Below are 10,165 nucleotides of genomic sequence, written 5' to 3'. Positions count from 1 at the left end.
GACAGTGGGAAGGGCAGAGGGCAAGCGAGCTGGGCTGGTTTATCAGAGTGCTGCAGGGACTGGGACCGGCTGTGAGCCGGTGTTCGGGGCAGTGGGACTCTCCCCAAACCCATCCGAGCCTCTCCCCACCCTTTGTCCCTCCTCTGGTGGGACGTGGGGCTGGATGTGTCCCCTGCTGCTCTGCTCTACCTTGGTGAGAGGTGTCCCGGTGCCTGGAGCTGTCCCTCGGGGCTGACCCATGACCTTCTCCTCCATCCGAGCCTGCAAAGCCCAGGTGGGGATGGGGACGGCTGTGGGGACATCACGAACCCAGTGCTGGACCCCTCCATCAGCTGGTGGCCCAGGGGCTTCTCCCTCACCACCACCAACGGGGCAGCTGGCCCAGGTTTGGGGTCAAGCACTTGGTGGCCATCCGGGGACCGTGGTGATGTGCCACCTCGGACACTTCAGCTGTGCCAGCGGCAGGGCAAGGAGAGCTTATACGGATTTAAAAGATCTGTTTGCTCTGCAGGGAGAAAAATAAACCGGGGATGGCGAGTTCACATAAACACTGTGCTATTTATGGGAGGCTGCGTCTCGCTGTGCATCTCTCCTCGCACATCCTCTGCCGCCGGGAGGAAGCCGTTATCCCACTGCGGGGCTCAGCCTGCAGCCAGAGGTGACGTGGGGCAGACCCGCCTGGTGCACGGCCCCATCCAGCCCCAAAGGGTCCCCCTGCATATGGATCATGGAGCAGGGCAGCACCCAGGGGATCCCCTGGTTATCACATGCAGCACTGGGCTCTGCGAGGTGCTGGGAGCAGCCGGGGCATCCCTGGGGAGCCCTGAGCCCCCGAGCCCCCCGGTGTCCCAGGGTGAAGGTCCTTGCAATCAGCCCCTGGCTGAGAGCAGAGCAGGAAAACCGGCAGGTTCATCACGGGAGTGAAATGCGGAAGCAAATGCGGGCAAGTCCCGGCCTAATTGTATGCAAATCCCCCAAACACTGCGATTAAAAACCACTCCTTTTCCTAAGTGAATTGGCAGTTTGCTCTCCCTCCCCGGATTTGCGCCCCAGCATACCTAATCTTAGCAGCGCCCCTAAAAAAGCCCAGATTGTGCCAAAAATGAGCCGCATGGCTGGGAGCGCGCCAAAGGGAGGTGGGTAAGAGCTCTCCTGCCAGCCCCAGGAAAATTTCTCAGGGCTTTGGCAAAGGCTGCAAATATTGAATGAGCAAATGTGGTCGCTGGCTGTTGCAGGTGGCTGTGCAGAGCCCGCTCGCGGCGGACGTGGCGTCAGCTGCTCGCCCTTTCCAGGTCGCCCTCCGGAAACCGGGCTGGGGCTTGTGTTGGAGGCTCCTTCAAAAACCATGAAATGCAATTTTGTGGTGAACATCAGGTTCCCAGCAGGTTGTTCAAGGTCTTCCAGGCTCTTGCTGGGGTTTGGAAGGAGAAACCCAAGCGATGCGATGGGTCGTGATAAGCCTGAGGAAGCGTTGGATGAGGCCACTCTGGGCAGATGCCCGCAGAGACAGCGAGGTGGGATAAGGGAGGGCAAAAAGGTGACACAGGCACGGCGTGGCTTGTGGGGACAGGTCCAAACCTGGGCTGCCATGGGAGGGGATGCACAGCGGGCTTGGCGTGCCGGAGCAGCACCCAGGAGGCGAGTCGGGGCGTGGGGAGCTCCTCTCCTCCCACCGCTTCTCTGCAGATCCCCTCCTGCCTCGCTTTCCCTGCGGGAAGAGCAGCCCCGAGCTGCCATCGTGGGTGCTCAGCACAGGAGATGTTGAGGTTTCCTCTGCCTCTTCAATTCTGGGAGCTAGCCCAGAGGCCTTCTGGTCATGGAAAGGGGCCTCTTAATTAGGGAAGTTAATCAGGAGCGTGGCCGGTGCCAGCAGCACAGGGCTGTGTGCTCGGTGGGATGACGTCTCTGTGAGATATTAATTAGGATGACCCCAAATGCCACGGTCCGGTGGGTCCGGACAGGCTGGCACAGGGAGAAAAAGAAGAAGCAAACAAAGGGAACAACCAAAGCTTTTCCAAGGGTGCCTCCGTCGTGCCGAGGTGCCGCAGATCGATGCTCTCCCATAGCGCCTGCCCTGGGGTCACCCGTCCCCGTGTGACCCAGGGCCCTGGTGGGACTTCGCTGGGGACACGGGGCTGCTCCTGGGCTCGTCCCCTATTTTAATGCCGTCTGATGGGGTGCACGGCCCCGGGAAGCCGTTTGGAGGCCTCGCAGGGCGCTGATCCCCAGCAGCGCTCGGGACTTGCAGCAGATGCTCAACAGCTGTGACACAGCTTAGAGAGAATTCCCAGGAGACCATTCCAAGTATGAAGTCCCTTCATTTTTGTTTGGGATCTGGAGTGGGAAGGTCATGCGCCGGCCACATTTTCAAGCTCTTTTTTACACTGCAAAGGCTTGTTTTTGCCTACAGAAGCTGAGCTTGCCACCGATTCATGGGACTCCCAGATTTTGCTGGGAAGCACCCGGTCCTGCAGGACGGACGGAGGGACGGCTGCTTCCCCGGGGACTGACGCTTCCCACCAGGCACATCTCAGCCCTGCAGCCCATTTTACAGGGGGTTGGCAGCGGGGCTGGGGAGCTGGGGCACACAGATCCCTATTGCTGGGAGCCGGGAGGATGCTCACAGGGTTTTTTTGTGCTTTCCCGGCACCAGCCTGAACCTGGCAGGAGAAACTGCTGAGACATCACCCGATGGAAGGGAAAACAAGTCCCGAAGTGCCAAAACCCGTCGAGCTCTCCGCCAGTGGTGCCCTTGGCACGACAGCGGGGTAGAGCAGAGGTCTGCCGGCTCGCTGGCCCTGCCTGCACCCCATCCCAGGCCCTTTGCCTCCTCGCCGCCGTATCTCCCCCACCACGTGCAGGACCTATTTTAATCCCCAGGGAGCCCCTTGAGCGTTATCGGGCCAGGCCACCAGCCAAGAGCTATTCCTGCGCACCCTTTCCAGCAGGCTCAGCATCACGAGCAGCGCAGAAGGGGGTTAAATATTTCCACTGCCGTAAGTCAGAGGACTGCAAAACCCCTTTGGCCTCCGTGGCCAGCCCTCGAGCGAGCCGGGAGCTGTAGGAAGAGCTCCTCTTTTCACTCCAAGCGGCCCGTGTCGGGGCAGGATGGTGCTTGCTGAGCCGTGCCCGGAGAGGAGGAGCCGGGGGTGTGAGCGCTGCGGTGCAGGCAGCGATGACAGCTCGCTCCGGGGCAAAGAGTTGGCAGAACCACAGCTTCCCAGAAGAGAAAAAAAAAAAAAAAAAAGAAGAAGAAAAAAAAGGAGGAAAGCATAAAAAGAAAAATGTGGCCTCTGCAAGTCTTGCTTTGCTACAAAAGATGAACGAGGGGCTGAAATCTCATCTCTTAATGGGCCCCCCAGGATGGGGCGATCACTTTCTGATCAGTCTTGGGGGAAATACTAGGGAGGGGATAAAGAGCCAAGCAGGGTGCTGTATGTGGAAGACCCCAGGGTCAGCCCCAGGCCTGGGGCTGCCGTGGGCTCGGGATACCAGCCATTGTCCCCTCCCCGTTCCATAGGGGTGGCAGAAGATGAGGATTTGGGTTAAGGGGAAAAAGGAGGTGAAGGAATGGCAGCAATGAAAGGAAGCAGCTGGGGAGAGCGGGCTGGGCCAGCTCAGTGCCTCCTGGAGCTGTCCCCTCGCATGGGCAGCCCCTCAGGAAGGTCCCATCCCCACGGCTGCTGTTCCCGAATTTTGTGTTTCTGGCTTTAGAAATCTGCCCCGTATTTCTATTTCGAAATCCTCCAGCTTCAGCTTCCAGCTGCCACTTGCATCTCTCTCAGCTGGCTGGGCAGCTCTTGATTTCGGTAGCAGGGCTTTTTCCCTGCTCAGACACTTCCAGACCCCAGCCCCATCACCACCCTACAGCATGGGATCTCCTCTTCCACCCCGCTCAAGCTCAGGAGGCGACACCGGCCGCGAGCCCTGCGGAGGAGCTGCTGCTGCCAGCGCTGTTTCCTTTGAACCTCCCCAAGCTGAAAGGTTTCTTGGAGTTGTGCTATTTCCAGAACTGAAATCAGGACAGAAACTCGTTGGCTACCTCCCCTATATTGCAGGAAAGGCCGCTCAGATCCTTCCCATGTGCCTAAACCTACAGATTCCTTTCAAAGATGTGGAAAATTCCTTATCAGCGCAGGGGATGCATCTTCTGCCCGGATCCCTCTCCTCTTCCAGCTGGGATCCATTCCCCGTGGTCCCAGAGCAACGCAAACATTACCCAAAATGTCTGAATGCCAGAAAAAACAGCGTCCAAGCCCCCGTCCCTGGGGGACGGCTCCTGAGGAGCGAGCAGCGCTGCCGCTGCCACGGGACATGTGATTTTTGCATTGCGCCGAACAACACCAGCAAGTTCGGGAGGGACGTTCCCACAGCTGGCTGCCAGAAATCCCCGGGGGCTTCTCCTGCCTTTCCTCCCCTGGGCTGGGAGGGTTTGGGGTGCAGGGATCGGCCTGGGGATCACCCCACTGGTTTGGTGCCCCTGGACGTGGCAAATGGCCACAGCGATGCCCAGGACCCGCTGCCACCACCGTGGCCCCGATGCTCAGTCCTTGCCATGAAGGGAGTGATGCAGATTTGGGGTGCCGAGGGTGGCCTTTCAGTGCCACAGGGGACAAAGGGTCCGAGCCATCTGGCTCCTATTGAAGCTCTTGGGGTGCTGAGGGACCCCAACTGCTCTCATAGGTCTTGGGGGGCAGAGAAGGGGTGAGGGGGGATGCAGGTGTTGGCTTCGTGGAAAGGTTGAGGAGGAATGGGATGGGATGGGATGGGATGGGATGGGATGGGATGGGATGGGATGGGATGGGATGGGATGGGATGGGATGGGATGGGATGGGATGGGATGGGATGGGATGGGATGTGGGAGCACCAGATTGCAGGGCAGAAACCTCAGACTTGTTCTGAAGGCGTTCGGGTGCACAATCTGCGATTTCCTCTACATACTCTGTGCAAGGATACCCTGAGCACCCACGGGACCATGCATGAAGCCACCCCAAGCAATTCCCTCCTCCCTGGATGAGTTTTCTGGAGAACACCTGGGAGCAGGGCTCAGCCCCAGCCCCTGGAGCAGCCGTTTCCGACCGTGTCTGTCTCTTCTGTCCAGGGTGGAGACACAGGGACAGAGCAGGGGAAGGAAGCTCCCCCTGTGTGTCCCCATCCCCTGTGCTTTCCTGTGAGGATGAAAGAGGTGAAACCTGGCCTCACGTCTGCTCTGCCTGCCCCAGATATCACGGAGGGATGGGGAGGTGGAATGAGTGCACCTCCGTGTGTCCCCCGGCCTTGGAGGGGACCTGGCACTGGAGAAGCATGAGTGGGGGCAGAGGACACAGCTCCTGCAGGAGAAATAAAAGGTTTCAGCCCCTTCAAGGCACGTTCCTGCCCCTCCTGATGGGGCAGACGCTGAGATGACTCCAGGAGAGACCCGAGGGCAAGTGGAGCTCGTGGAGCCTAGGGCAAAAATTCCTCTCCCAGGACGGTTTCACCTCCAGCCAAGCACAAAAAAACTCAAAGGAAAGGCTTTCCGGGAAGTCCCCCCGCTTCCCCCGAGCCTCCCCTCCCTGGATTGGGATGTTTTGACCCAAAAGAGGAGCGGGGCCCTGGGAGGGGTGCAGGAACTGGAGGAAGCCAAACCCCGGGCGCTATTTTCAGCTCCCTGGGCAGGAAAAGCACCTGCTGGGGTCATTACGCCGCGGGAAAAAACAAACGTCGAGATTTTTCTCCCTTGGGGGGGGTGAGAAATGAATAGCTGGGCTCATCCGAGCCGGACCCCAGGGTTTCTCCCCAGGGACTCCCAGGTCCCGGTTCCCAATCTCAGCACGGGGACGAGGGGTTTGCACCCCGGGTCCTGGGGATGGAGGTGTGTATGGGGGGGGGTCTTCCCTTTAAAATAAGGGGATTCAGAGGGGTCCGACTGCTCTCGGTCCCTGCCGCGGATCCTGTGCGGATAACCGGGCTTCTGGTGCCCTCTCCCGTCGGTCTGCAGCAGTCCGGGTTTCAGCAAATCTGCACAAAAAAAAATAAAAATAAAAATAAAAATAAAAATAAAAATAAAAATAAAAATAAAAATAAAAATAAAAAATAAAAATAAAAATAAAAATAAAAATAAAAATAAAAATAAAAATAAAAATAAAAATAAAAATAAAAATAAAAATGCATTTTTGCCCATAGGGAACCAGGAGTTGGCTTTGCTTTGTGGTTTAGACGTACTGGAAGGAGCTCGACCCCCCCCCTCGATTAAATTGTCCCCATTTCTAAAGCAAAACCCACAGCTCCCCCTCCTCTTCCCAGCAGCAGCTTGACCGGGCCTGACACCGACAGCTGAGCATGCAAGAGGGACCGGGGGTGTCGGATGCATTCCCCCCCCCACCCCGGGAAGGGGGAAAACCAGCCCGGGGGGGGGGCAGGCTGGGAGCACACAGCAGGGAGCCTCCCCAGGACGGGAATTTGTAGGGTGAGGCCCCTGCGGAAGGGCTGGGTCGTGGGGCATCGCCGCTGGCATGTCACTGGGGGGGGGGCACCAACCCCTCTCCCTTTCCACCATATCCCAAAATGAGGAAATACCCACTGCCCTCCCTCCCCCAACTCTCTGAGTTGTCCCCGTGGTGTGTGTGTGGGGGGGTCACCCTTTTTTGTGTGTCCCACGGAGCCGGGGCAGGAAAATGCAGCAGGGAGACACGGCCCCAAATCCCAGCCCAGACCCCGACCCCACAGCATCATCCCCCATGGGGTGGGGGCCACTCCTGCCACGCTGGGAACGTGCCCAGGATGGGGATATCTCAATGATCACCCCGCCGTGGGACCCCCCCGTGCTCCCCACCACGGGTTGTCCCCTGCCAAGGGGCACTGCTGTCCCCAGCGCCTGTCCCCGTGGCCGTGCGCCATCCCCTGCCCCAGACAGCTGTCCCTACAGGGGTCGGGTGGCCACCATATGTCCCTGCTGAATCCCTCGCATTCATGGGGCTTCCTCCAAACCCCCACCTGTCCTCCTGCTCGCCCAGCCAGAGCCCCCGCCCCATAAAACCAGCCCCTTGTTGACAACCCCGGACCCTGGAGGAGCTGCTCTCATGCTGGAGATGCCCCTGGGTTAAGAGGGGGTGTCCTGTGAGAAGTTGTATGGGGTTCCCTGGTCGGGGATCTGCTGGGGGGGCTCCATCCTGCTGCAATTTGGGGCTGGGGGCTGGGAATGGAAAGGGCCATGTCCAGGTTGTGGGGCCACGGAGCAAGGGAGGAGCACGGAGGGGCAGAAATGAAGGAGGTTTGGGGCTGGTAGTGGGGCAGAGAATTGCCCAGTGAGGGGGTGAGGGCACCCAGTGTGGTCCCTGGGCTGGGATCCTACAGGCTGGGGGGTTGAGGGGGGCTTCTGCTGGGCCTTATACTTCCAGAGGTATCAATATCTGATTTCCTGAGGGGGAAACTGAGGCACGGAGCCTGCAGGGCTGGCAGGGGAGGGAAGGCAAGGATGCTGAGCACCATGCGGGCACGAGCAGCCCCATCCCATCACCTCCCAGCACATCGGTGAGCCCAAGCTGGGTGAGCTGACCCCTTGGGGTGAGGGAGGTCCTGCCACCGCTGCTCCCATCCTAAATGGGGACTGGCAGCAGGACGCCGTCCCCATGAGCCGAATAGGACTGGTCCCAAATCCCCAGCGGGCCGAGACGTGGCTCTGCAAAGCCACCGGCTCTCAGGGATGGGGCCAAAGGGGGCAGGCAGTGCCGCGGCCCCATCCCGGCCAAGCAGCTGTCGCCATCCCAAATCTCCGGCGAGCAGGCACGTCGGAAATCCCGGGTGTCGGAGGAGAGGTCTGCGCCGCATTCCTCGGCCGGGAGCGGGGAGCAAGCCAAGCATCTCCCCGCCGCCTGCAGCTGCTCCCAAATATGTTACGACTTGTCACGGCCGCAGGAAGGGAAATGGGCAAGCCTGGAAAGCAAGAGGGGATGCGGGGTGCCGGGGGGCCACGGGGAGGTCGGGCCCGCTGGAGGTGGCCTTTTGGTGAGAGCCCTTCGCGGGGCAGGACTCCTCGTGGCGCAGCGGGGTGCTCTCTGCCGTGCTGCCCTCTGCCTTTTTTCCCCATCAGTGCCTGCACTCAGTGGGTCTGGAGCTGCCTCCAGCTTTGACATCCCCTAAAACCAGGGAACGTTTCTGCCTTTTCCAATGGAAGGAGCCCCCCGGTGCCAACCCCACCACCAGTGCGGGGACGTGCACCACGCCGCGCCGTGCTTAGGGGCTTCAAAAAAAAAAAAGCACACCGGGACCTTTGTCCATGGTGGGACAGCAAAACAGCCCCCGGGCACCTCTCCCCGGCTGGAGAAGCAGCAAAGAGGAGCCCTGCTCACGGAGATTTTCTCAATGGGGAGGTATTTTTAGCCCAAGCCTCGTGGCTGCGGTGACGGGGTGAGCCGTCCCCGCGAGGCCGGGGGCCCCCTCCTCTGCCAGCCGGGGAAGGTCACCCCATGACGGATCGCAGCACGTTCTGCCCGGCGCGCACACAGCCTCGCCTTTGTGTGCGTCCCAGCCGCCGCCATCCATCACGGGCTAACCTGACAGCCGGCAGCAGAGCCCTAAGCCCCCGACGGCTCCGAATTACCCGGGGCGCAGCCTGCAGCCCGGTTTTGGGGCCGTACGCAGGGTGCTGGGGGCGCTGGGGGCTGTGATGGGAGCCCCACGGGGTCCCTTGTGGGGCTAGGGAGGGGATGGTGGCCGTGTGTCCATCCATGGGGGTGCATAAGCCTGCTGGACATTTGAGACTCTGCTGTGCCCCCACACTGTGCCCAGGATGAGGGGGACCCTTGGCAAAGAGCATCCAAAGAGCACCTGGGATGGAGGAGCAGCACCACGGGCAGGGCCCCGTGTTAGTGACAGCCTGGATCCCCATGGATCCACCCTAAAAGAGCTGGGGTGAATGTGGGTGCTCCTGCTGACCCCCCAGCACCGTGCCCATCGCAGGTGACACCATTTTTTGTCCCCCTCCCCAGAGCCGGGTGCCCACAGGCTGCCTCCTGGCTCTCCTGCCGTGGGGTTTCGGTGACCCTGGTGTCCCGTGGGGGCTGCCTCGTCCCCACCTCTCTCGGCTGGGAAAGCCCCGCCGCCGGCTGCAGCGCTGCTGGCCCTGTTTTATGAAGTGCGAAATGCTCGGCCGGGCTGCTGCACGGCCCTGCCACGTGCCCAACGGGGCTGGCTGTGTCACCACCGCTGTCCTCGTCCTCCAAACGCACTCTGGCAATTAAAAAACGTCGAGTCGGGCTGGTCCCTTTGGTGTCCCGTGCCCAGGAGCTCACCGGGCTTGTGCCCATCAGCAGGTGCCCCCAGCACAGGTCCCCACAAGTGAGGCACTCTGCTCCTCAGCCTGGCTTGGGTTCTCCCCTCCTAACAGCTTTGTGCCAGGCACTGCAGGCTCTCAGGGACGAATCCTGCCCCTTTAGAACCATTTTAATAATTTTGCCTCATACAGAGACCAACCCAGTGACCCCATTGCTTTCCTTCTCGAGTATTTAAGGGTTTTGACTGAGCCCGAGGATCTCAGGGTCTGTGCTGGACCCAGGGCTGCAGCCCCTGCTGTTAAAACCGCAGATATTTTCTAGGTGGTAAAAATGTGGGGACGGCGATTTCCCAGTGCTGAGAGCCCGAGAGAGCTGATAGCAGGGCTTGGGGATGTTGCAGAGCTCCTGGCCATGAAGAAATCACTGCCCCTGATGGCAATGGGATGTCCTTTGGGAGGAGAGCACCATGGCGGGCCCCAAAATGACTAGAAATGAACCCAAAGTCAGCCAGAGCACCGGTGGGTGGGCGCGGGGAATGCGCCTCCTCGGGGAGGGGGATTTGGGGAAGGAAAATCCCAGCAGGGTCGGCCGCGCTCTTGGCTGACATTCTTTCCACTGACCGATCCCTCGGCTGGAATCTGGCCCGGAGCAGGAATAGGAGGAGGTGGGAGATGGTTTCTGACGTTCCCAGTGGAAAAAAAAAAAAAAAAAAAAAATACCCTCTGGATTATAGACAAAGCTGGGGAGATGCTGCTGGAGTCCTGGGAGGGCTGGGGAAGGGTTAAAAACCCAGTGCCCTGCTCTTGCTCACACAAAGCCCATCACCGTGCCTCAGTTTCCCCATGCTCAGGGCTGGATTCCTCCGCGTCCCCACGGCTTCAGCAGAAGCAAGACCAGGCCTTTACACCCCG

Source organism: Aythya fuligula, chromosome 25 (assembly GCF_009819795.1).
Source record: "Aythya fuligula isolate bAytFul2 chromosome 25, bAytFul2.pri, whole genome shotgun sequence".
Lineage (NCBI taxonomy): Eukaryota > Metazoa > Chordata > Aves > Anseriformes > Anatidae > Aythya > Aythya fuligula.
The sequence above is the reverse complement of the archived record's forward strand: the minus strand, read 5'-3'. Positions refer to the sequence as shown.